Below are 26,143 nucleotides of genomic sequence, written 5' to 3' on the forward strand. Positions count from 1 at the left end.
ACATTTGTATTCTACATTTATAAAAGTTACTATGACCATGGCACAACTCTACACATTACTTTAGATAATAAAGTCTGGTTGTAGCATAGGAACTGTGTGTTACATATTTCTCAGTCATTGGAATCATCATTCCCATCATTCCATAGTCTCTGGATCTTCCCGGATCCATGGACTCTATTGCCTTTACACCCTTCCAACAAGATAGGTACTTGTTAGGTATCTGTGGATGAAATGTGTCTTTTGCCACTTACTCGCCGCCATCCAACTAGCCACTCTCAAATTTATTTTTGATGTCTAAAATAGCCTCTTCTGCCACCCATAGAGGACAGGCGGCTTGGCAGGTTAGAACATCACGTAACTCGTGTTTTGCAGTCTTTAAGGCACACTGTTTCAATCAATCAATCAGGGTATTGTAAGCTTGCTACTCACCCGTGAGGGTCTCAAGGTGCGGGGGGGGGGGGCGATGGGTTCAGCAGATCTGATTAGCCGAAGAGCCAGGTCTTGAGAATCTCCCTGAAGGTGTTCAGGGAGGGGCCGTGTCTGGTGTCTGCCGGGAGCTTGTTCCAGGTTTTGGCAGTGATGTGGGAGAATGATATTCCGCCTGATCTGGCCCTGTGGATGCGGGGGGTTTCGGCCAGTGAAAGGTTGGAAGATTGGAGGTTCCTTTTGGGTACGTGGAAGTTTATTCTGTCGTTGAGGTATTCGGGTCTGGTGTTACGTAGGCGTGGGTGAGGATTTTGAAGGTGACTCTTTTCTCCACGGGGAGCCAGTGGAGCCTTTGTAGGTGTTGGCTGAGAGTGTTCGTGCCGGGGGATGTCGAGGACGAGTCTGGCGGTGGTGTTCTGTATCATCTGGAGTTTGCGGAGTAGAGACTTGTTTATCTCAACGTAGAGGGCGTTTCCATAGTCCAGTCTGCTGGTGATGATTGCATGGGTGACTTTCTTCCTTGACTCAGGGGGATCCACCTGAAGGTCTTGCGGAGGATGGGGAGGTTGTTGAAGCAGCTGAAGGCGACGGCGTTGACCTGTCAGGTCATGGTGAGGTATGAGTAAAGTACAATGCTGAGGTTCTTGGCGTTGTCCGAGGGGGTTGGTGGGCTTCTGAGGGCAGTTGGCCACCAGGTGTCGTCCTATGCTGAGAGGGTGATTCCGAGGACGAGGACTTCTGTCTTCTTGGCGTTGAGCTTTAGGCAGCTGTTGGTCATCCAGATTGCGACCTCCTGCATCCCTTTCTGTAATTTGAGTCTGGTGGCGGTGGGGTCTTTTGTGAGGGACAGGATGAGCTGGGTGTTGTCAGCGTAGGATACGATGTTGAGGCCATGTTGAGGGACAATGGTGGTGAGGGGGGCCATGTAGACGTTGAAGAGGGTCGGGCTCAGTGATGACCCCTGTGGGACTCCACCGGTGATATTCGTGGGATCCGAGAGGAAGGGTGGCAACCTGATTGTTTGGCTTCTTCCAGTGTAGAATGATCGGATCCTGTCTAGGCTGTTCCTTGTATGCCGGCGTCGTGTAGTCTGACGAGTGTGCGGTAGTCTGACGAGTGTGCGGTGGGAGATGGTGTCGAAGGCTGCTGATGGTTCGAGTAGGATGAGGGCTGCGAAGTGGCCTTGGTCCAGGAGTGTGCGGATGTCGTCTGTGGTGGCAAGTAGGGCGGTCTCGGTGCTGTGGTTGCTCCGTAATCTGGATTGTGACGGTCGAGGAAGACATGGTCTTCGATGTATCGTGTCAGTTCCCCTGTTGACTGTTTTCTCTGCAGCTTTGGCTGCTAAGATGAGGAGCTAGATGGGCCGGTAGTTATTGAGGTCGGTGGGGTCAGCTGTGGAGTTCTTGAGCAGGGGCCTGACTTCTGCACATTTCCAGTCGTCTGGGAAGGTGCCAGTTTCAAAGGTGGTGTTGATGGTGTGTTGTGACCAGCCTGACTTGCACAGTGTCGGTCGCTCCCCACGCTCCCCGGACATCGGTATCCCTGAACCCTGGTATCGTTACGATTTAAAAAGCAATTGCCGCCACCTTATTGCAGATTAATATCTCATTGCGCTAATTTTAATTTACTCTGCCTGTAGTGTTGAACTTTGCAGTAGCGCGTGTTTATTAGGGATATGACCGCAGCGCTACTGACATTGTGGGTACTGCCTAATTTACAATAGCTGCACCTTCGCCCACATTGCAGATATATTTTACCTGATTGTGCCGACCTCGGCGTGTTACTGTTTATGCTAGTAGCCATTTTGTTGTTGTGCCTGCCAGCCCGCCCCTCCACCCGATCACACCTCCCTGCGGCCCCTCCCTCCCACTGAGTGAAGAGTGCTGACCCGCCCGAACATCCTCTGTGACCAGCCTGACTTGCACAGTGTCGGTCGCTCCCCACGCTCCCCGGACATCGGTATCCCTGAACCCTGGTATCGTTACGATTTAAAAAGCAATTGCTGCCACCTTATTGCAGATTAATATCTCATTGCGCTAATTTTAATTTACTCTGCCTGTAGTGTTGAACTTTGCAGTAGCGCGTGTTTATTAGGGATACGACCGCAGCGCTACTGACATTGTGGGTACTGCCTAATTTACAATAGCTGCACCTTCGCCCACATTGCAGATATATTTTACCTGATTGTGCCGACCTCGGCGTGTTATTGTTTATGCTAGTAGCCATTTTGTTGTTGTGCCTGCCAGCCCGCCCCTCCACCCCGATCACACCTCCCTGCGGCCCCTCCCTCGCTCCGCCCCCTCCTCTTTCCATTTATGTCAGATGTTCCAACGCGCAGCGTCCACGCGCTGCGGCCGCGCCGAAGGTGCGCCAAAGGTAAGCCCGTCTATGCCCGTCTATGCCCGTCCGCGCCTGGACCGCGCCCAGCGCCAGACCCCCTGGTTCCCGTACCACCCACCCCTCCCGCATTACATACGACGCCTCCATCCTCTTAGCACTAAACCCCGGCCGACTCCCCAACTGCGCCCAAGCCGCACCTGGACACACCCATGGACCCTTCACTTGCAACTCCTGCAAGTATGACGGAACCAAGACCAACTCAACATCCACAAACACCAAACAGAGATCTGACACCAACCACCTAAAATGCATCCTGCTCAACACCCGCTCGGTCCACAAACACGCCATCGACCTTTGGAATCTACTAGACACCATTTCTCCGGACGTCGCCTTCCTAACAGAAACTTGGATGAACGCCTCCTCAGCTCCAGACATCGCCATAGCCATCCCGGAAGACTACAAGATCATCCGAAAGGACCGCACCAAGCAAACAGGAGGAGGCAGCGCCATCATCCATAAAAACTCCATCCGCATCTCAACTAGCTCCGACGACAACCTCGCAACCGCCGAACACCTTCACTTCCAGATCCACACCGACCCCAAGACCACACTCAGAGGCACACTCCTCTACAGACCACCAGGACCCCGTGCACAATTCTGTGAAGACATCACTGACTTCATCACCCCTCACGTCCTCCCCTCCGAGGACTACATTCTACTGGGAGACCTCAATTTTCACCTGAAAAAGAACAACGACAGCAACACCACCACTCTTCTGGACAATCTCGCCAACCTCGGACTCAAACAACTAGTTAACACCTCCACCCACCGCGCAGGACATACACTCGACCCTATCTTCACCTCCAGCAAGCACATCTCCTTCAATCTCACCACAGCACTCCATTGGACGGACCACAGCTGCGTTCACTTGACCTACAAAAAGACCACAATCCACAACCACCCTCAACACACTCTGCGAAGAAACTGGAACAAAATCACCATCGATCAGATCTCCACATCACTTCTTCAAAACCCCCCAGCCTATTCGTCGAACCCTAACCAAGCAGCCATCAACCTCACACAGTGGCTAACCCACAGCGCCGACAACCTAGCACCCTTGAAAAAACGTCAAATCAAACCAGGCAGCAAAAACGCCCCCTGGTTCAACGATGAGCTTAAGAAATCCAAGAAACTCTGTCGCTCCCTCGATAAGGCCTGGAAAAAAGACCCAAACACCAGCACCAGGGACGCCTTCAAAAACGCCACCCGCATACACACCAACTGATCCGGACAGCCAAGAAAGCCGCATTCAAAGACAGACTAGACAACAACGCCCACAACAGCAAGGAATTATTCAACATCGTCAAAGAGTTTACCAACCCCACTGCCAACTCCAACGACATCACTCCCTCTCAGACCCTTTGCGACTCCTTAGCTTCGTTCTTCCACGACAAAATCACAGACATCCATAACAGCTTCAACAACCAACCCGAAGACCAACCCACCCAACATTCTGCCGGACCTTCACCCCCCTTGAACGTCCTTAACGACTGGAACCCAATCTCCACTGAGGACACCATCCGCCTGATGAACTCCATCCACTCAGGATCCCCCACAGACCCATGCCCTCACCACATCTTCAACAAAGCAGACTCCATTATAGCACCACACCTCCGAGACGTCATTAACTGCTCCCTCAACTCCGCCACCTTCCCGGAAAGCTGGAAACACGCCGAACTCAGCGCCCTTCTAAAAAAAAACACAGCTGACCCCACCGAACTCAAAAACTACCGCCCCATCTCACTCCTTCCATTCCCGGCCAAAGTCATTGAGAAAGCAATCAACAACCAGCTCGCCGCCTTCCTCGAAACCAACAATTCCCTCGACTCATCACAGTCCGGCTTCCGAGCCAAACACAGCACTGAGACCGCCCTCATCGCAGCAACAGACGACATTCGAACTCTACTGGACAATGGAGACACTGTCGCCCTCATCCTCCTCGACCTCTCCGCAGCCTTCGACACAGTCTGCCATAGTACCCTGTTACATCGCATAAGAAACATCGGAATCCAAGGAAAAGCACTGGAATGGATCACCTCGTTCCTTGCCGGAAGAACTCAGAGAGTCCGCCTCCCACCGTTCAAGTCAAAGGCATCTGAAGTCATCTGTGGCGTGCCACAAGGATCCTCACTCAGCCCCACCCTCTTCAACGTATACATGAGCCCCCTCGCGACCATCGCACGCCAACACAACCTCAACATCATCTCCTACGCTGACGACACTCAACTGATCCTCTCACTCACCAATGACCCTAACACCGCCAAAACGAACCTACATCAAGGAATGAAAGAAGTAGCAGAGTGGATGAAACTCAGCCGTCTGAAACTGAACTCAGACAAAACAGAAGTCCTTATCTTAGGTACCTCCCCCTCCGCATGGGACGACTCTTGGTGGCCAGCAGCCCTTGGAAAAGCACCCACCCCAACGGACCACGCACGGAACCTGGGCGTCATCCTGGACTCCTCTCTCTCGATGACCAGACAAATCAACGCCGTTTCATCATCTTGCTTCAACATTCTTCGCATGCTCAAAAAAACATTTCGCTGGATCCTCACCGAAACTAGAAAAACGGTCACCCACGCACTGGTTACAAGCCGCCTGGACTACGGAAACACCCTATACGCCGGTACCACCGCAAAACTCCAGAAAAAACTCCAACGCATCCAGAACGCATCAGCCAGACTCATACTAGACATCCCACGTAGAGATCACATTTCTAATCACCTGAAAGACCTCCATTGGCTCCCTGTCAATAAGAGGATAACATTCCGCCTCCTCACCCACGCACACAAAGCACTCTACGAACTCGGACCAGAATGCCTCAACACGCGAGTCTCCTTCTACACCCCCCCCCCCGCCAGCTACGCTCCTCCAACCATGTCCTTGCTGCTGTTCCACGCATCAACAAAACCACCATGGGAGGAAGATCCTTCTCCTACTTGGCGGCTAAGACCTGGAATTCACTCCCCATCCACCTCCGCCTCACTCAAAACCACCTAGCATTCAGAAAGCAACTTAAAACCTGGATATTCGACAAGTAACTCCCCTCCCTCCTCAAGCGCCTTGAGACCCTCTGGGTATGTAGCGCGCTATACAAATTACTTGACTTGACTTGTAGTTTGGGTGCGATGGCGGCTCTGTAGTAGATGTGTGGGGGGCAGGGGTCAGTTGGGGCCCCTGAGTGGATGCCTTTCATGCTCGAGGTGGTCTCTTCGGCCATGATCGGCGTCCAGTTGTAGATGATGGTCTGGCTGGTGTGTCTGGGGGGCGGGCCGGCTGTGGCGTCTGGTGGGTGGTCGGCGAAGTTGTCGTAGAGGTTTTTGATCTTGAGGTGGAAGAAGGTTCCAAGCTTGTCACAGAGGTCTTGGGTTGGGGTGATGTCTGTGGCTTCGCTGGGGGGTTGGTGAATTCCTGAATGACCATGAAGAGTTCCATGGAGTTGGTGAGGCTTTTGCTTTGGATGAAAGTCATTTTGGTGGTTCTGATTCTTTTGTAGTAGTCTGTCATGGCATCCTTGTAGGAGGTGTAGTTTTCGGGAGTCTTGGTGTTTCTACAGTTCTTCTCCAGGCATCTGCAGGTGCGTCTGGTTTCTTGGAGATCGGTTGTGAACCAGGCGGCTTTCCTGGGGTGCTGTTTGTCGGTGTAGCGTAGTGTTTAGGGGGAATATATGGATTTGTGTATATTCAAGCTGTATGGCCACCTCCCCCACACATCTCTTTCTCAGAAGTAGAAAATTCTTACAATGATTGCTCTAGGGACGTGCAACAGGTTTAAGGAAAGAAGCTATGTGCTGTTTCAGTTGTGTACATTTTGGAATGTTCTTCCGGTTTGATGTGGTCTTGTACCATGTTTTGCCACATTGTTGTAAAGAGACTCTTTCTGCTTTTCCAGGCACCCCAATGATCAAGATATTGTGCTTCCCTGAACAGATTTCTGTGTCTGGATAGTTCATTCTTTAGTTTCCCCTTTGAGCCTGTTGATACCGTCTTTCAGATTAAAAATAGGTGAAGAGGGCTTTCCTGTTGACAATTCTACCATTTGTAATGTTTTTGATATCTTTCATAGTCCGCTCTTGGTAGGGTGATATCTGTTGCAACCATGTTGATGTTATGCTCCAGTGCAACCCTAGCGCTCTTTAACATCACCAGGACTTCTTAGAGTGACGAATATTTATTCGTCGAGCTGTATAACTTTTTTGGTAGTCTCAGGAGCAGCATTTCTTCAGTATGTTCTGCTGTTCTGATCTCCTTCCCTTATCATAGCCCATCATATTTTCAATCACTTTGTAGAGCCGATTCAAATGGTCCTTCAGTATCCTGAATCGAGCAGTGGTACCCTGGATGTCACCAATATCATTTATCCTAGAGTTACCCTTCAGGTGATGTATCTTGCCTAAGGATATCTCTTATGTCAGATTGTCAATTGCTTGACCTTTTATCCTGCACGTAGCACTGGCAGTAGAGCTCCTTGGTGGAATCCTGCCCTTTGCTCCTCATTTAGGAGCTGTCTCAATCTTTCCAGATGGTGATCCACCCATAAACTGCTAGCATTACTTAGGTGCCTTCTCCTTGAGATATGTGTTCACATTTGGGTCCCACCACTGCGCCTCATGAAGAGTGCTGGTCTGAGAAGTCATCCCAGGCCACACCCACTCGCCACTCTCACTGCCATTGTGCCGGTACCGAAGTATTTTCTTGAGGCAGCCTCTCTGCACGTGCTAGTGAGCTCTATTTTAGGGCGTCATCAAAGGCCTGCTCACTGCCAATGCGCTAGACCATCCATCCGTTTCGCCCTGGATGCTGATCTCTGCCGCAATGTGTCTCACACGTGTCGTCTCTGGGGTCTGCCCGCCTCTAGAAGCGGCCTCTGCCATCTCCAGCTCGCCTTGCTACTGGTCGTTGCTTCTTCCCAGCTCTGCCTCTTTCACCTGTGCAAGATCAGTTCGCTATTTAGTCTGCGGCCTCCGTCAAGCAAACACTCCTGGGACAGCACAGATGTATGGCCGCAGCCCTCCATTCTTGCGATGTGTTTACACCTCAATAGCCAGGATGTTTGTCTGATTGTGCTGACAGCCAGAGGTGCCTCGGATTAAGCTGTCATCATTCCTCGATGATATTAGTGATCCTGATTTCCAACGCCACCTTCTCATTTCCAAAGAATTACAGTAAGGTGTACCCTTTTCACATACTTCAGCATTGGAAGAACCCCATCGCCTAGACAGCTACATGGAACCTGTATCATGTTGCTGAATAATCTTGAATGGGTGTATTAGACAACCCATACAAATGCACAAAGAATTCACCCTCCTACGTCATGTTCAACCCCTTATGTCATGTTCAGCCCCCTCCTGAGTTTTTTTACTACATGTGCCATGCATACGTGATTGGGCTTTGCCTGTGCGAGCAGGTGGACCTTGCTCTAAGGATCTGGAGTCTAAAGCATGTTAATCATCTTCTAAGGCAGAGCCCTGCAAGAGCAGACATCCCTACCTCAATTAGGGGAGAAGTGACACCTAATGCGCCTTCCTCTAAACAATCAGTAGCGATTTAGCAAGTGCACCGTCTTTTAAAACTGTCAAATAAACATAGGTCCACTCGCATTTCCTTTGCCTAAGAACGTGCCCCCCCACAGGGAGAAAACAAATGACCCCCCAAACCGAGGCCCTGGAGGGTGAGTGTGTCCTCTGTGGCTGGGTGTGCTTGATCATTGTGCCTCTGGTATCTCTCTCAGTGGATAGGACTCTTGCTGTATGCCTGCATCAGTATGCGCTCTGTTCCTCCCTATTCTGTTATCAGCGTGCATAGGCACACCTTTTTTTATCAGCTTTGGCTTTGAAAAATATAGTGCTGACGGAATTCAGACAGGTAGATTCCTCAAAGCCGCCATTTCCTTAAGCTGAATGGACTATAATTAGAGGCGCATGAAAATGTATACCACATTACTGTGATTTTCCTTCAGACTGCAGCTCGAACTGCTCTCTTTTGTTTAACCCTAATCTTTTCACGGATGGAAAAAGATCTGTTTTCCTTGTGCTTAAGCGCAGCTGCATTTTAAAGCAGTTAAAGACTATTTCTTTCCTGAATAGTATAAGAGCTCTTTTGCAATGTTTCATTCTCATGACTGCCAGAGTGTGTCGAGGAGCCTTATTTACAATGAAAAAGCACCGTGGGTGAAACTGTACACAGATTGTAGATTGAATTCCCGAGTAATGTCAGATCATTAATGGAGTGTCATGTTCATTTATTGAACAGTTCAGCACCTTGTTCGATGGAGAAACCAAAAAGGAGATGGGTGGAATGCTTGAATTAATTTCAGCAGCTGCTAATTGCTATAGACCAAACACCACTTATTCATTTCTTTGTTCAGTCATCTACCGCAGGTTGGGACCTACCTTGTGGAAATAAGTTTTGGACTGACCCATAAAGGACAGGTCAGCAGAACCTACCGGAAGATGTCCTCACTGCACGCGTAGCCCCAGGCATGTTTTAGCCTTCTTCTTCCTCATCAGTGAGGAGCTATTTGAGTCCCTTGGAATAGCATACAACTGGACCCACGTCGGGGCATACCAGCCTCATTTAGGACTTCACTGAGAAAAAAGCAAAAGTGATGGGTGGAATTCATGAATGAATCTCGGATACTGGTAATTACTTTGGGCCTCATTCAGTCCAGTACTTTTAGCTTGCAACGCTACCACAGATGCAGACCAAACATATACCAACCAGTCTTGGCCTGCCCAAAAAAGGGGCAGTACTGCCTGAATTCTAAGCTACATTTCCTTGGTGTGGGGAAACAGTAGTACCAATATGTTTCAACATTTTTTGATCCTCGTCATTGAGTTGCAACTTGATCCTATGGTTTAGAGAGCTAGGAGGCACACATCTTGGTATACCTAATGCATGTAACTTTACAAAAAAAAAGTTGATTGGCAGAACAAGCTTTTTATAGTTTGCGCCCCATTTCTTTAATTATGTGCAGCCAGTCATATTTGAAAAGAATTAAGCTGCTATCTCCCATCATGAAAAATGGTAGTGTGCTGAAGGGCAAATTTCTCTATTTTGATGTAGGATCTAGGATGTAACCATCAATCCACATAGATATGCAAAACCGTTGCACAATGGTACGGTAGATAATCCGTCCACAGCTGTTGACATCATGTGGGCACTGCACCTTTTACTATAAAACTTCTAGCCTAAAACTGGGGACACTTACTGGCCAGCCTCCATCTAATATCTCTCACTGGCCAGTCCCCATCTAATATCACTCATGGCCAAAGGCATTTGGTATCCAGATGCTAGGCTCAATTTAAAATGTGCACAGTTATGATTATTTGTGCCTCTTGATAGCCTATAGGTTTTTCCCATAGAAGGATGGCATGCATGTATGTTTTACAACAGCTGCTTTACAAAATAAACATTTTGGTAAAGTTAGAAATGTTATTTCTCGTCAGAAATGCATTAAGTTCATTGTAGCAATTTGAAAGGTTTACATTCAATTCCATAAACTTAACCCACACTCTCCCTGCCTCCCCCACCCCTCCCTCCGGCAAAACCAGGATTCTTCCTCTCAATTTCCCTTTTTTTTACGACTGATGTCAAATCGCATGCATAATCATTTAGTACAGTTAATCATACGTGCTGATGCTAACACACAGACTTGTGTTGTGTGATGGAGAATGTGAGTATATGGCATGTCCTGCAGTCAGGAATCTGCATGTGGTAGATCCAGCTCATTCCAAATAGGTGCCAGTACAGCAACTAGGTGGCCATTGCTTTGAGAACCATTTCTACCTCTGTCATCAGTATCTTACTTCTCTGAAGGCTTTTCTAGCCAGTGGCTCAAGTTTCCCTGGTACAAGATCTGTGTTGTCAGCCTACATTGTATTATGAAATGTTGTTACTGATCTTTTCAAAGAACAGTCTTGTCTAATTATTGTGCCTCTTAGTCCTTTGTACACAGAGCTGCTTTTAGTTATGAGTCATCAAGCTGTGGTTCTCCGCTGGGGCATTTCGTTAATCACATAGGTGTGGGTGGGTGTAGTAAAGAATCACTACTCCAAGAGGGTTCTTAATATCAATTTATTAGTCATGAGCAAACAGGTGTTCCCAGCTTGGCGGTAAGCTCTCACAACCAACATTCTAACACGAGCTCCCGGAGGCAGAGCGGACAGTGCCAAGTGGGGAAGGGGAGAGGGGTGGGCAATAAGGGAATAATGGAGAGAGAGGTTACAACACACCTTCCACCCTAAGGAGAACAAGGGAAGAAAGGGGGTACCAGGGAGAGATAAGGGGGAAACAATGGGAGGGAGAAAGGAGAGACGAGAGGGGTGAGTCAAAAGGAGGCGAGGGAGCAGGAAAGAGCAGGGGGGGTGAAAGTAGAGAAAAGAAACCAAAGGGTGGAGCAAAGTCCTAAGTAACAATAGCAGATTGACAGTATGATCTACAGGTAAACCCCTGTAACAACTAACTAGACGGGCCTTAGACGAAGGGTTGAAAAGATCCACTGGGTCCCACCCATGTCCAGACCTTTCTCACATGGGGGTAAGACACTAAAGACCCCAATAAGTTTCAAAACAGAACACCCTAAATGAGAGTGTTAAGGCCCCCCTTCTGAGGAGAAGAACAGCCTTCCTTCATCCTAAGGAAAAAGAAGAGAAATAGGTAATAACCACACCGGCCCGAAAGGGTGCCGTGTACAAGTATAACAAACAACTAATCCCCAAAATGGCTGAGAAATCCCCTGTGGGATTGGAGGTGCATTTAGTCAAAACAAGAGTTAAAGTACAACACATTACTCGTTATATTTTTACCCCCATTCCCACTGTATAAAATATGGTACAGCCGTAAACCTGGTGAGGAGAGGGAAGCAAAGGGACCAAAACAAGGTGTCCTTTCCCCATCATTAAAGGAAATATTGCAATAGTATGCTGTGTCTCTAGTCATTACAAACCAGGGCACTATAGTATATTATTGCCCCAATGCTTGAACCATATCTCCACCCCGGTGAGTTGCCACAGCACATATTTTTTTTTTTCTTGGGGAATATCCTGAGCACAGTTGCGCTGCAACTTCCCCTACTCCTGCGCCAGTTAACCTTCTCATCAAAATGAACAGTGTCAGGTCCCAAAAGTCTCCCTTTGATGTCCTTTGAATCCATGCCAAATGCAAAACCTGCTGTACCAGCCTCTTCAGGGACCCGACAGGGGAAAGGTGCCACAACGTTTTTCCCACCTATTCTCCCCTTTAACTGACAATGCTGAACAGTTACTTCAACATGGAGTTCCGCACTCCTCTACTAGTCTTTCCCTCCCCCTCCGGAAGGGTGATTCTGGCGGAAATGTTGTTCTCTTCCTTGAGCAGTAACATGGACCGGGGCACTCCCCAACTACTCCCTCTGACACGATGAGTCTCTCTTTCAATGTCATCTTCTGTGACTGGTCTAAGCCCCCTTCTACCCTCCTTTCCTTGGCCATGCACAGTCTCCAAAACTTTATCAAGATCCATTTCAAGCAGCTCCTGATCATTAGCTCCAGTCTCTGCTGACCTATGTCCATCCTCCGGTTCCTTCTCGAGACTCCCCTGGAAGAACTCAGTTCTGTTTTCTGGGCCATGACACTTATGCTTTCTCCTATAATCGTAGAGTGGACCCTTCTTCCCCGACAAGACTTCAAGAGGGGAATCTTTTAGTATTTTCTGCGTTTCCTTACTCTCACTCTCCCTCTTACCACTGTTCGGCCTTTGAAAGTATGTACCTGTATTTTCACCCTTATATTCAATCAAACTTGTGTCCGCTTCTCTTTTCTTTTCATAATTGTCCACAAATTCCTCTTTAGTCTCGGCCCTGAACTCATTCGATGTGGTACTTTGCCTCGTCTCATAGTGATTAAATTGTTTACTCTTGTAATTTATGCTTTTCCGCTCTTTTCCTGTATTTATTATGTGCTCTCCCTCTCCTTCGAATTCTCTGTTTTTCCCAAAATTGCCTTCACTACCATTTCTCACTTGTTTTTTACGTACTTCTCTTTCGTCCACCCAACTTTGAAAAGTTTCTCGTTTATCCTTAAGTTTGTCCTTAGCTCCTACTTTTCCACTTTCTCTATTCCTAGCAACTCCTTCCAACACTGCCAAGACCTTACACGGCTGCGTTTGAGCGATAACTGTTTCACCCTTAGTTGCAAACATGCTCTGGATCCTTGCCGGCTCACTGACGAGCCCTTCATTTTTTCCTTTGGGAGATATTCTCATTTTCATTTGATCCTTCCCCCCCTAGCAGGGTGGGTCCACTTTCCGCTATATATATAGCACTCCTAGTATAAATTCCCTTGTACATTAAATCCACGACTTTGTGTCCTAATACTTTAATGTCCTCCCCAGTGTACATTTTTAGGGATAAGTTGGATTCTTTAAGCTCATCTCCATATATTTTAGCTAGTTTACTGTTCCATTCACTCTTGCTTGCCACACTATAACGTGATCCAGACTCTGATATTATTTCAGTCTCTACTCCGCCTATGACGATGGAACACATCGGGATTATTTCGCTTGCTTTAACTTCCACTTTACTATCCCTTCTTTCCTTCAACCCTGCACCACTTTGTACCTTTACAGACGAGGCTTGTATATTTTGTTCATCCAACACATTCAAACTGTTCTCATAACTATTTCTGTCAATTTCTCTCCTGAACACTCTTTCCCTTTCGTAGTACATTTTCCTTCCTCCAGTACCCAAACAGCTAAGTAATATTTCAGCCTTCTTCTCAGGTATGAGAGGTACTTCCTCTTCCTCACAAACAGATATATAATTCACAAAATATTCTTTCCACTGACTCCATTTAGCGATGCTTCTTTCATCCCCCTCCATAAACGGCATAGGTGGCTGTAAGCGTTTTTTGAACCTAACCTTCATCTCTACCTTATCTGCGTAGCCGGCACCTTCTCCTTTCATCATTGGCTCCGGAAGCGATAAATCCCCCTTTTATTTTTTTTTTCTTCTTCTAATACATTTCTCTTTACTTTGCCTCTTATGTTCAGGCAGTCGGGGTTCTTATTCTGTTGGTCTATAGTCCTGAATTTCCCTTAGATCACTCAATATACTTTGCTCGGTATGCCTTTAGATTAATGATCCTTGTCAAACACAGGTCAAAGATCACCAGAAATCACGTATCACTCGCTAGACGCGCTTCCTCTACATCTGTGTCAAACACTCCACCAGGGGTTCTCTTCATTCCCTGCCCCTCTGAGTTTTCCTCACGCAGCTTCAACCTGCTGCCTAGGTACCGTTATCTACTCGGACACATGGGTCAGACTTCTTGTCTGTTCCTTGCAAATTCCTCACGCAGCTTCAAAACACTGCCTCAGTTCCGTTTTTCACGTGGCATCAGGGGTTACCTGCCTTCCCTGATCCTCTCAGACTTTCAAACAGCTCAAAAATGCTGCCTCTGTGAATTTTCAATCGTGGGAACGCAGGTTCGCTACACCCCCTGTTCCTCTGCACGTTCCTCACGCAGTAACAACTCACTGCCAACGATCAGTTTCAAAGGTTTACTGCACCCAATGTTCCGCTCACCGCTCCTAACAGTGTTTCAAAGGCTCACTGCAATTCATATCTATCCAGTTTGGGTCCCCTTCGGTTCATCTTCCTCCCGATGATATAAACATTAGTTCAGACTTCTCAGATACTATTATTCACTCGACTCCAATTCTCCTTGAGATCAGCGAGTGCCACCTCCCGATGCTGTCATTCACTCTTGCCTCAAGCGCCAAACACTTTACCTCGGGTCAGATTCTTATTCAGTGACAGTAACTCGGCTCTTTCCCTGCTCCGCGCTCTTCACCTCACGCAGCAATATAGGCACACCTCACGCAGCTTTATAGGATCACCTCCCGCAGCTTTATAGGCTCACCTCATGCAGCTTTATGGGCTCACCTCATGCAGCTTTATCGGCTCACCTCATAGACTGGTGCGAATCCCTCTGTAACCGACTTGAGTCTTTCTTCCCTGCACCAAAACATTTACGCAGGAATACCAGAGGTAGTCTCAGTTTGCCTTCGCCTTTCTTCCTTTACTCCTGTATGAATACATGAAGTAACGTTGGCTGCGAAGTCCTCTTTCTTCTTTCACGATCGCAGAACAGGAACTTCCCGTCGACAACCCTGCGGTTCCTCGGAGCAAGACCAGCTAAGTCCTCTCCCTCACGAGTGTCGACTGCTTCACACGGCCCACACACCGGTCCTCACAAACCACGGAGGGGACACAGCAAGGTGCGAAAGGGCGCACACACGGTACCAGGAACGAAACCAATTCCCACGTAGTTCGCCAGTCCAATCACTTCGACAGCTACACTCCTGCCTCTCGTTTCTAAACGGACACCCGTTAGGCCGAAGTCTGCTTGGATTCGAGAATACAGCAACCAGATTTCTTGCCTTAGACCCACACTGCTCCTGGCTCAGCTCCGATTCCTGTCCGTTGTCCTGTGTACTTCTTTTATCAACTGGGTGAGTCTTCCTTATCACTTCAAAACTCCGCACAAGCATCAGATTTATCCAGGGGGGATACACCACACTGACCCTGGCTCAGCTCTCCGTCCTCGTCGCCAGAAAATGTAGTAAAGAATCACTACTCCAAGAGGGTTCTTAATATCAATTTATTAGTCATGAGCAAACAGGTGTTCCCAGCTTGGCGGTAAGCTCTCACAACCAACATTCTAACACGAGCTCCCGGAGGCAGAGCGGACAGTACCAAGTGGGGAAGGGGAGAAGGGTGGGCAATAAGGGAATAATGGAGAGAGAGGTTACAACAGTGGGATAAAGGGTGTGTGTTATTCACACTGAGGTGTTCCTTTAGGAGAAAGAATAAACACTATGCCCTTACCACCCAAGTCATTTGAATGTCAAGTGTGTAGTGAGGTGTTTCAGTGTGTTGGTTCACTGTGGGGCTTCCGGTTTTGAGGTCATCCGCCACACCTATGTCATGTCTAACAGTGTTGTTGTGTAGTGAATCTTGTGCCCTGGAAAACAGCCTAGGGGGTTGGCTGTCACAGCCTGCTCAGTGCAATGCTCATGGATCTTCTTTCTCTCACATTGTGTATTGTTGTGACCTAGGCTCTAATGGAAACCCAGCTTCCTGGGTTCCTATTATCCTGTCTCCTTTTAGTTGGAACAGGTCTGTACCTATCTTACATAGTTTCTTTTGTTTTGCACCCTTCCTGTTTCGACATGTAGTGTAACTCAGTTGTGGGAGCCCCTATGCCCATGTGTTCCCTGTACCTGCATCTCCTTGTTTTCTTCGCTACACAGAGTTGCCTTGGCTCCTTCTCTACCAGGTTTTCTGTGATGTTCTCTTTACCCAAGGCATCCTCTTCACTGACTTGCTGTCATTCAAGAGCCTCGTTCTTGAGGTTCTACGTTTCTGGCTCCCTGTGATAGGTGAATCGATGTAGACTAACCAGCAGAACAGACCGGTAGGCAGATAGGTAATCAAACAGATGCACCACTAATCAGGAATAGCTCAGTGAAGCAAGTATTGATCCGGTGTTGGTAAGCAGCGTGGGATAGCTTTGCTGTCGGCAACAGGTGGAAGGTTTCTCCGCTGTCTGAGGCAGGTGAATGGATAGTTTTGTTGTCTGCATAGAGCACAATGTCAGTGATCTGAGGTAGTGATTAATCTGCCAAAGGTGAGCGATAGCTTTGCTCTTTCGGACAGGTAAGTGATAGCTCTGCAGACAGTTTTAAGTAGTGGAGAGTTTTGTTGTCTATGACAGATGAGAAATAGCTCTAATGACCGCAACAAACGTGAATTAATTCAACTAAAAGGGAGGGTCAAGGGGACAAGTGGCCTTGTGCACCTGTCTCTGGATGGGTGAGAGTCTGTTGCCTATATCAGGGGTGAAGTGTTCTCAGTAGTCTGCCCAGGCCGACTGTAGGGTCAGTGAGACCTTGCAGCTCCTTTGCACAAATTGATGCATTTACCTGAAAGCACAGACAGGCCTCCTTAGTCCCTCTTGCTGAGCAGCACATTCATCTGTAGAGAAAATGTTGCAAAGAGAGTTTAATAGAGGAGGCCCTATGGGAGTGCCAATTATTTATTAAAATGTTTGGGCTTGTGGTTTCGAGACATTTGCAATCATCTGGTTGTTGAGAGATAGCACCTAACCCTCCCCTTACCAAGGCACCAGGACCTACACCATCAGTGCTCTCGCCTTGATGTTAGTCTGCCAGTGTTATTACTCCATTGACCTGCCAGTTGTCCAGGCCTAGCCAGGGTTGTGCTTGCACGCATTGGAATGCAATTTAAGAGACATGACGGAATTTCACTCCAGGATGTCTGAGAAAAGAGATGCCAGTTTCAGCTACCTGACAGTCTCTTGTTCCCCTCCCTCTCTCACATGCATTTAGATACACTCTCACACACAGGTCCTTCACCCATCCTTCCCCATCTCTCCCCCTCACCTTACCTTCTAATCCCAAATAGCCACTTTTCTCCAAATCTAGAATCTGGTACGTCTGCACCCTGCTCAATGAGCTACCTGAAGACATAGGAGTGTCGGTGCTTGCCCAGAGAGACAGAGAAATTGAGGGGACGTTTTACAAGTTACAGGGGAGTGAAGGGGAAGACTGCTCTGGGCAGGGCTCACGGAATTTGAATAGAGGTGTGTGTCAAATTTGACATTATCGAAAGGCAAGTAGGTGTTCAGTGGAGGGGGTTGTCTTAGGCGTGAGAAGGCAGCATGTGAGGTGGGAATGTTTGCATTTTATTTTTAGGGATAATTTAAGGGGATATGATGCTAATAATTTAAGGGGCTATGATGCTATGTTATATAAGAAAGCATGCCATGTTACATTTTGTGCAGATATAAGTCAGCCATAACATGTTATATAATGTGATGTTCTTTGGATGGAATGGTGTCCTGTGATGTCTTTAGCTATAGTATGCTATTTTATGTTATCGTGGTTGGTTTAGAGTTATGTTATGCTTCGTTAATAAAATAAATGTGCTATAATATGTTAGATTGTGGTATGGTATTGTATGTTATGTAAAACATTGCTATATTATTTCATGGAACAGTACGTTGTGGTGGAGTAAGGTTTGGTATGTCGTGATATGGTATGTTGTAGAAGGGACAGGAAGGTGGGAAGGCACAGATTAGTCTGTGTGTTTTCTCCAGGAGCACTGAATTTATATCTGTAGCGAGGGATAATTGCATGGTCGGGGCGATGCTGGCAAAGGATGTGCATGTCTCCATTGGCACAAAAGAACTGAAAGATAAGTGTTTTTAGAGGACAACATAATTTCTATATTTGTGACTGATGGTGGTGATGACCACACCCGTGCAGGTGTGAAGGTTCTAATTGAGGCTGGGAGATTTAAGTAACATACACACCAGGATCAATCATTCTTCAGCTTCAGTCCTCCAACCTCTGCTTAGACCCAGCACCTGAACTAACAGAAGATGGCTCCCCCCACACTGGACACAATAACGAATCGCAGCCTTCAGCGCTTGGATAAAAATAACATTGGTGACTTGTTCTCCAATGGGCATGCATTCTCCTGCACAGAGGACCCTCAGTTCTCAACAGCTTCGTTCATGGACCACTTTATCCTTACCTGTATGCAGGGAGCACTTAGAGACACTATACCCACTTATCCCATTGAACCTAAGGAATTCTCACCGCTTACACTAGTAATTGCAGACCGCAGCGGAGAGCTCATCACGTCCTGATTATACAAAGCCTGTCTAGCGCTCATGCCACAACACGATGCAAGGGTAAGAGGTGCCTGGGCAGCCGACCTGGGGCAACCTCTTAATGACCAAAGTTTTAAAAGTTGCTGCACACAATCTAAACTAGACTCCTGTAACAACAGACACAAATTGCTCCATTGTAAGGTCCTAAGAAGGTCATCGCCCACGGCAGATGGTCCACATAGACATGGCTAGATTTGGACACTGTCCCAAATGCAACTTACATGCGACCTCATTTGCACACATGACATGGGCATGCACCACAATAGCTTCATATTGTCAAGACATATTTAGGGAAGTGCAACAAAAGACCGAGTTGCAACTGCACTGTTCTCCATTAATAGCCTTACTGGGTTATGTAGACGATATCCCGCAGAGTATGCGCAGATTCGTAGCAATGGCAATGCTCCTGGTGAAGCGTGAAATTGTCATACACAGGGGCAGTAAACAGAAACCCACGGTCAAAAGCTGGATTCAGAGTATGACACACTGTGACCTCACAAGTGAGTTATTCGCAGAGCTTCAGTCCCCGACATCTCGCCCAAAAGACAAATGGCAACCATTGAGGGAATACTTACGCAGCAGGACGACCACACAATCAAACTAGGAGCAAAGAGCCACACCACATGGTGTATAAATGTACACAACCACCATATGTATGTTATGTCATTACATAAAGCAACGAGGAATATGTTTGGAAGTGGTCGTGCTACAAAGGGCGGTGTATGCAACAGGGATGTCAAACAGTGCAACGTGTACAAGATGTATACCTGTGCATTCTTGTTGAGCCAAAGTGGTAAATGGTTACGGATGCGATACGTCAGTTTAGATAATCATAGCTGCTTTATTGAATGTCTCCTTCTAATGATACATTTAACTTAAATTCCCAAGAGAAGTTCTATGCTTCAACACACACAATGACCCAAACTTTCTCTGTTACCATAAGTAGGACACTTGACCATAGGTTTCAGTTTAACATCGTATGTTTCTGGGCAAATCATTTAATCTCCATGTTGCTTAAAAATGTGTAATGAGTCTGGTACTCTTGAAAAGAGCTTTAGTGCCCTCGGGCCACGTTTGTGCTATGTAAAACTGCAGAACGTTGGTTTCCTCATAAACGTTTGTCGGGTCGATTTCATCTCTCTGAAGCTCTACTTCTTGTCACACCACATGGCTTCTGGAATAACTTGTCTACATTTCAGATTTGTCTTACATTTGTTTTCTATTGATGATAAGACCCATTATAACTCTACACATGGTGTCTAATTCTGATCACAATAAGGAGCCCTGCATATCATGTAAATTAATCCATAAAATTATTGAAATGGTAGTGAAGGTCATACACAATCCTAAATAGGCAGGATACAGGGAGCCATGTTTGCTTCCCTTGAGACTGGAGCCCCCCCCAACCAAACACTACTTGTCTAAACAGGTTCTTTCTGTTAAAGTCGTTCGTCTTGCTCATGTTGAATGTTAAAAGCAACAACAGGGAAATTTGGCTTCTGAAAAATGGCCCAGATTCTAATACAGAACTAGAGTTTACCGTAGAAGCGCTGAAGATAGCCCTCTTCTCCCATGGACAGTCTTCTTGGCCAAATAGATCTATTCTGCAATGCCATGTGGTCACTCTTCAAGAGGATCACTGTGTGGCAGGCTGCTCCACCTCTGGAGAATGTATCTGGTCCCTCCTGCCCTGTGTACACCACCAAGCAAATATGAGAATAATCCTACCTGTGCATGTATTAGAACCAACCTGACCCTTGCAGATGGGTCTGAAACAACATACAGTGTTGCAATCAGCTGCCATCCTGGAAAGAAGCCCTACATAGTGTTTGTGGCATCGTTAGAAGTGATTCTAGAAGCCCCACAGCTTCTCCTCTCTGCCCTTATGCTGAGCAGAAACGTAACCAAACTGGTCAGTGAAATGTACGCATCTAGGAGGCACTTTATGTCATTCCTTGCCCATGAGTCCTCTACTTGTTTGAGATGTCACTGGGCACTTATTCGTTTTCAGAATTCTCCATTTCAAATGTTGGACCTAACGAGAATTATTTCTTCTTTGCATTGGTTGTGACAATTGCCATGGAGGCTTTACAGATTCCATTACCCTTTGTAAAGGAAAATAAACACGGGCTTATAAACGACCTTGAGGTGGAGATTAGAAGTGAATCACTATTACCATGGAGTCATAGACGGTGTAATTCTGAGTCTAGGCCTGATCTTGATTCAGTCGATAACTGGAGAAACTGGTCAAATCAAGTTTGCGAGTATTACCGGCACTCTGCTGTCTTGATGTTCCTAAGCCGGGCATTTCACCAGAAAGAACCTGGTGAAATGTGCGGTTGAAAAATGAGCCGCAATTTGGAGGGCTTATTCACACCTATAGTGTCCTCGGGAAACAGGTCTGCCCCTGAGGGCATCGTGTTCCTATCCTCACACCCTACATCGCAGAGCCTGGTGATTGAGACCTTTAGTGTCAAATCATGTCTTAATGCTATCCCTGCCTGTTCCTGGAAATGTTTTTAAAAAGATGGACTCCAGTGGCTCGTTGGAGTTGCAACTAGTAGACTGGACTAGCAGTAATTATGTCAAGTTATATCTGCTCATTTTGGTAAAATGCCAGCCTGAATTGCAGCTGGCATAAACTCACCCTAGCTAATAATAGCTGGATGGAAATCATCACAATAGTATTGTATTGTGGTGGTTCATTTTCATAGTGCCTCATACCGCTGATATGACTGCAAAATTATCCGGTTTGCTTCAAGTTCTGGATGACATTTTCCGAGTGCAGACTTATTTGGGACGTGGATATAGCTAGGCTTATTTGGGAAATATTTTGGTGAGGTGTATGAGCTTTAGAGCCATTCTCTGAACCTAGTGCGGTGCACATTGCTGCATGCAAGCATGAAAGGTTGTGGAGTGTAGGACAATAGACACAATCACTTTTACCTACCATTTTGAGGCATGTTAAGTATCCTAAAGTCTAACCCACAGGGTACTGTGTGTGGGTTTAGGTGTCCACCTAAGAAGACTGTAGCACATCCCAAGCAATTAAATTGACACCATAATATATCATAAAATGGAAATAATTAAGTGAATAACATGTATCCCTCAAGACCACTAGGGCGTGTGCTAGACGAAGTCCACACCTCCGTAGCAGTATTAAGCCATCAGGAAAATAAAGCATATTTGGTCTTCAGGATCAACAGTGGCTGCTTTCCATGGAAGAACTGTTAAGCAATCATATATTACAGAGCGGCAGTAGCCTCTCTGTAGTTAGGATTCTTAGGTATAAAAACTGCTCTGAATTTTGGTTGCTAATGACTTAGCGCCCATTTTACGAATCTTCACAAACCTTTGCAGGCCTGTTCTTTCTTCTACATTGGCAGATGACACAAAGTCCAGAGGTGATCAGTCAAGGGGGTGCAAAGGTAAAGGGGTCCTCAAAATCTGTTTTCCACCATTGCATTTTCTTTAAAAGTCTGTATCTCACGTAGCGAGAAAACCGCGGAACGGATTTACATGAAATTTGGCAGGATTAGACATTATAGTGTGCAGATCCTTTTGGGTACTACAGGTCAGTATTTTTTATTTATTTATAAAAGGTATTTTCACTAGGTGATATCTGTGGCCACAATATTGTCGTAAAATTTCCTGGGATTTATTGGTGTTACTGTGGTACATAGCGATGAGAAGACGTTATGTGATTGGCTAATGACTGTCTTTACAAAAGTTAAGGTAGCCATGTTGTTTTTATTTACACTTTGCCAGTGTTCTACGTTTCACCCTTAGATGTAGGTAAGTATTATGTTTGATATTTTTTATCTACCTAATACCACTTTATTAACCCCTCCTCTGCGGGGGTAATTCCCCCGCGGTACAGGAGGGGGGGTCCGCGCGGCCCCTCTGTGCTCGTTACGAGCGCAGCTCGTCATGACTCACAGTGAAGCTGTGCTCATGATGAGCTTGGCTCGTCACAGACCGCCCACTGATTAATTCTCACAGGCGGGGAATTAACAGCGCGTGGGCAGGCCGTGGCTGTTATGACGAGCTGAGCTCGTCATGAACGCAGCTCCACTGTGACTCATGACGAGTTGAGCTCGTCATGAGCATGGAAGGGGAAAGGGAAAAATATTGAGATGTTTCTATATATTTTATAAAAATGGACGGAGCCCCTCAGTACTGCCTAGAGGAGTACCACGGTCCCAAAAATTTATTATACAAAAAGCGTTGAACAAATTATAAATACACTGTAGTACCCTATTTTTTACAAATATGGTGTACTAGAGTGTATTTTTCATTTTTAACATTTTAATCTTCTGTAAAAATTCTACGGAGTACCGCGCTAATAGGTAAAAATGACATTACTTACGCGGTTGCTGAACACATCTAGAGCAATGAGGAACGATCGTTAGTCTTGTTGATTCATAAAACACATTTCCCTCGGTTTTGGCCACCTTGAAGACATTGTTGTGGTCCATGTAATTTAAATGTTATTGATGAAGGTTGGTGAAGACGCCCCAGGGGCAGGCCTTGATAATAAGGCCTGGCACACCCTTTCAATGACAATGCAGTATGACAAGAATCGCCAGTCTACTCTACGCCACTCAACACACCTCTACTCTACGCTACCCTACTGGATGCCACTCCACTCTGACAATCCCCTATACACCACTCCAATATACACTATTCCACTATACACCACTCTATTCTACCACACTGTACTCTACCCAGCTTTACTCTGTGCCTCTCAACTCTACGACAGTCCACTGTATGCTACTCCACTGTATGCCACTACAGTATATCCCACTACATTGTACCCCTTTCCAATCTATAACACTCCACTCTAAGGCATACCACGCTGATACTCCATCTACACCACTACACTGTACGTCACTTCACTCTATGCTATTGCACTCTACGCCTCTCCACTCTGCCACTCCACCCCACTCTAATCAACTGTATGCCACTGCACTTTATGCCACTAAACTACCTCACTACAGTCTACGCCACTCCAATCTATAAATCTCCACTGAATGCCTCTTTACTCAATCATCCCACTGTATGCTACTCTATTGTACTAAATTCCACTGTACGCCAATACACTCTACACTGTTCCACTGTACGACACTCCACTATGTGCTATTCCACTTTATGCCACTCTAGTCTAATACACGCAGCTCCACTGTGCACCACTCCACTGTACGACACTCCACTGTACACCACTCCACTATACATCACTCCACTATATGCCAATCCACTCAATTCCACTGTACAACACTCTATTTTACATATCTCATCTGTATACTATTTCACTGTACTCCAGTAACATTGAGTGGCATTCCACTCCACACCTCTCCACTGTACACTACTCCAATGGTATACCACTCTACACCACTAAACTCTACCTCCACTACACTCTACGCTATTCCACTGTATGGCACTATAATCTACCCCACTCCACTCTACCCCACCCCACTGTACTGTATTCCACTGTACCACACTCCACGCCACTTTGTGATACTCTATTCTATTCCACTGCACACCACTACACTGTAACTTACTCCACTCTACGCCACTCTACTATACGCAACTCTACTATAGGCTATTTCACTCTACTCCACTCCAATCTACCTCACTCTAGTGTACACTATTCCACTGTATGCCACTCCAGTGTACGCCCCTCCGCTCTATGCCACCCCACTGTACGCCACTACTTTGTACCTCACCCCACTCTATGCCAGTTAAATCCAGAATACTCAACTGCACGCCACACCACTATGTTATTCCACTGTACGCAGCTCTACTATACGGCACTCCAGGCTATTTCTATTCTATGCCACTCCACTGTAAGCTGCTCTAATATACAGTATTGCACAGTAAGTTACTGCACTCTGTGCCGCTCCAATCTGTGCCACTTTACTTTGTGCCACTCCCCTCTATGCTACTCCATTCATTGCCAATCCAGTCTAAACCACTGCACTCAACTCTACTCCCCACTGTTACATTCCACTGTATGCAACTCGACTCTCGCCACTACACTATGCTGTTTCACTCTATGCCTCTCCACTATACACCACTCCACAATGCGCTCTTCCACTCTACGCCACTACATTCTGACACTCCACTGTACATCACTCCATTATACGCTATTCTACTCTACTCTACTCCACTGTATGCCTCCCCACTCTACTGTATGTCACTCTACTGTACACTATTCTACTGTATGCCACTCCACTCTAACACACTTTAATGTATGCCACTACACTGTATGCTACTACACTATACACCAATAGACTCTACTTTATTCCACTGTATGCAACTCCATTGTACAACACTCCACTCTTTACTATTCCACTCTATGCCACTCCACTGTAGGCCACTCTAATACATGCCCCTCAACTCTATGGCACTTTACTCTATGCCACTCCACGGTACGCTTTTCCACAGTACGGTACTCCCCTTAACGACATTCCATTATATGCTATTACACTCCACGCTATTGTACTCTAGGCCACTACATTGTACCTCACTCCACTGTAGGTCTCTTCACTCTACTCGGCTGCACTCTACGGTACTCCACTATATCCTTTCACATTGTACCATACTGCACTCTATGCCACACCACTCTTCGCCACTCCACTGTACGCTATTCTACTGTACGCCACTAAACTCTACAACACTCCACTCTATGCTATTCCACCCTACACCACATCCTCTACTCTAATATATAGTATTCCACTGTACGCCACTCCACTGTATGCCACTGTACTCTACTCTAGGCTATCCAACATATGCCACTCTACTGTACAGCATTCCTCTCTACTCTACGACACTATACTCTACGACAGTACACTTTACCACACTCTCCTCTACTGTACTCTACCACACTTTATAATAACACTTCATTCAACGACCGTAAACACTACGAGTTCAATTTTAAAAAATTTAAGCAAAAAACCTTTGAAATTCACAGAAAAAAGCGAAGGTTAGATCTTCTTTATAGTTGGGAAAACATTTTTCATTCTTTCTATGCAAGCCAAACTCAAATCACACAAATATTAGAAATTTCTATGTTATAGTCATACCTTAAATTTATAATTTGCTCGCCACCTTTACATTTATATTGATGTATTCATTCTTTAGCTACAAATAAAACATTAAAGTACCCATAATTAAAAACTTCTATACTTTAATTTATAATTTATGCAAAACTTTCAAATTATTTTTACTCACACACCTCCATATACAATGTATTCAACTCGGGAGCCACACTACATTAAATAGACCTCACACATTCCTAATTCACTGCTTATAACCTTTCATATTATATCAGTTATACCATTTAAAATAATATTATTTACAATAAGTTATGATGTCGCAAATCGTATCTTTTGTGAGCACCCAGTACATGGTGAGTTATAGTCAATGTAGTGCGTCTACCGAGTTGACTATCTAGTGCAGCTACCGATTTGACCATATAGCAGAATAGCAAAATTAGTCACTCTGCGATATTTGTTTGGACCACTGAGTCCTTAAGATGATTTCTTCCAGTTGCCGTTTTCCTATTTTTCTCCACCC

General features: G+C 46.2%; 1 protein-coding gene across 3 annotated transcripts in view; it reads left to right on the forward strand.

Annotated features, from left to right (window-relative positions):
* The window catches only part of PHKB (phosphorylase kinase regulatory subunit beta), a 1,437,099-nt gene that overhangs the window by 1,239,932 nt on the left and 171,024 nt on the right, over nucleotides 1-26,143 (forward strand). The gene's annotated exons all lie outside the window — the stretch shown is intronic.

Source organism: Lissotriton helveticus, chromosome 12, assembly GCF_964261635.1.
Source record: "Lissotriton helveticus chromosome 12, aLisHel1.1, whole genome shotgun sequence".
Taxonomy (NCBI): domain Eukaryota; kingdom Metazoa; phylum Chordata; class Amphibia; order Caudata; family Salamandridae; genus Lissotriton; species Lissotriton helveticus.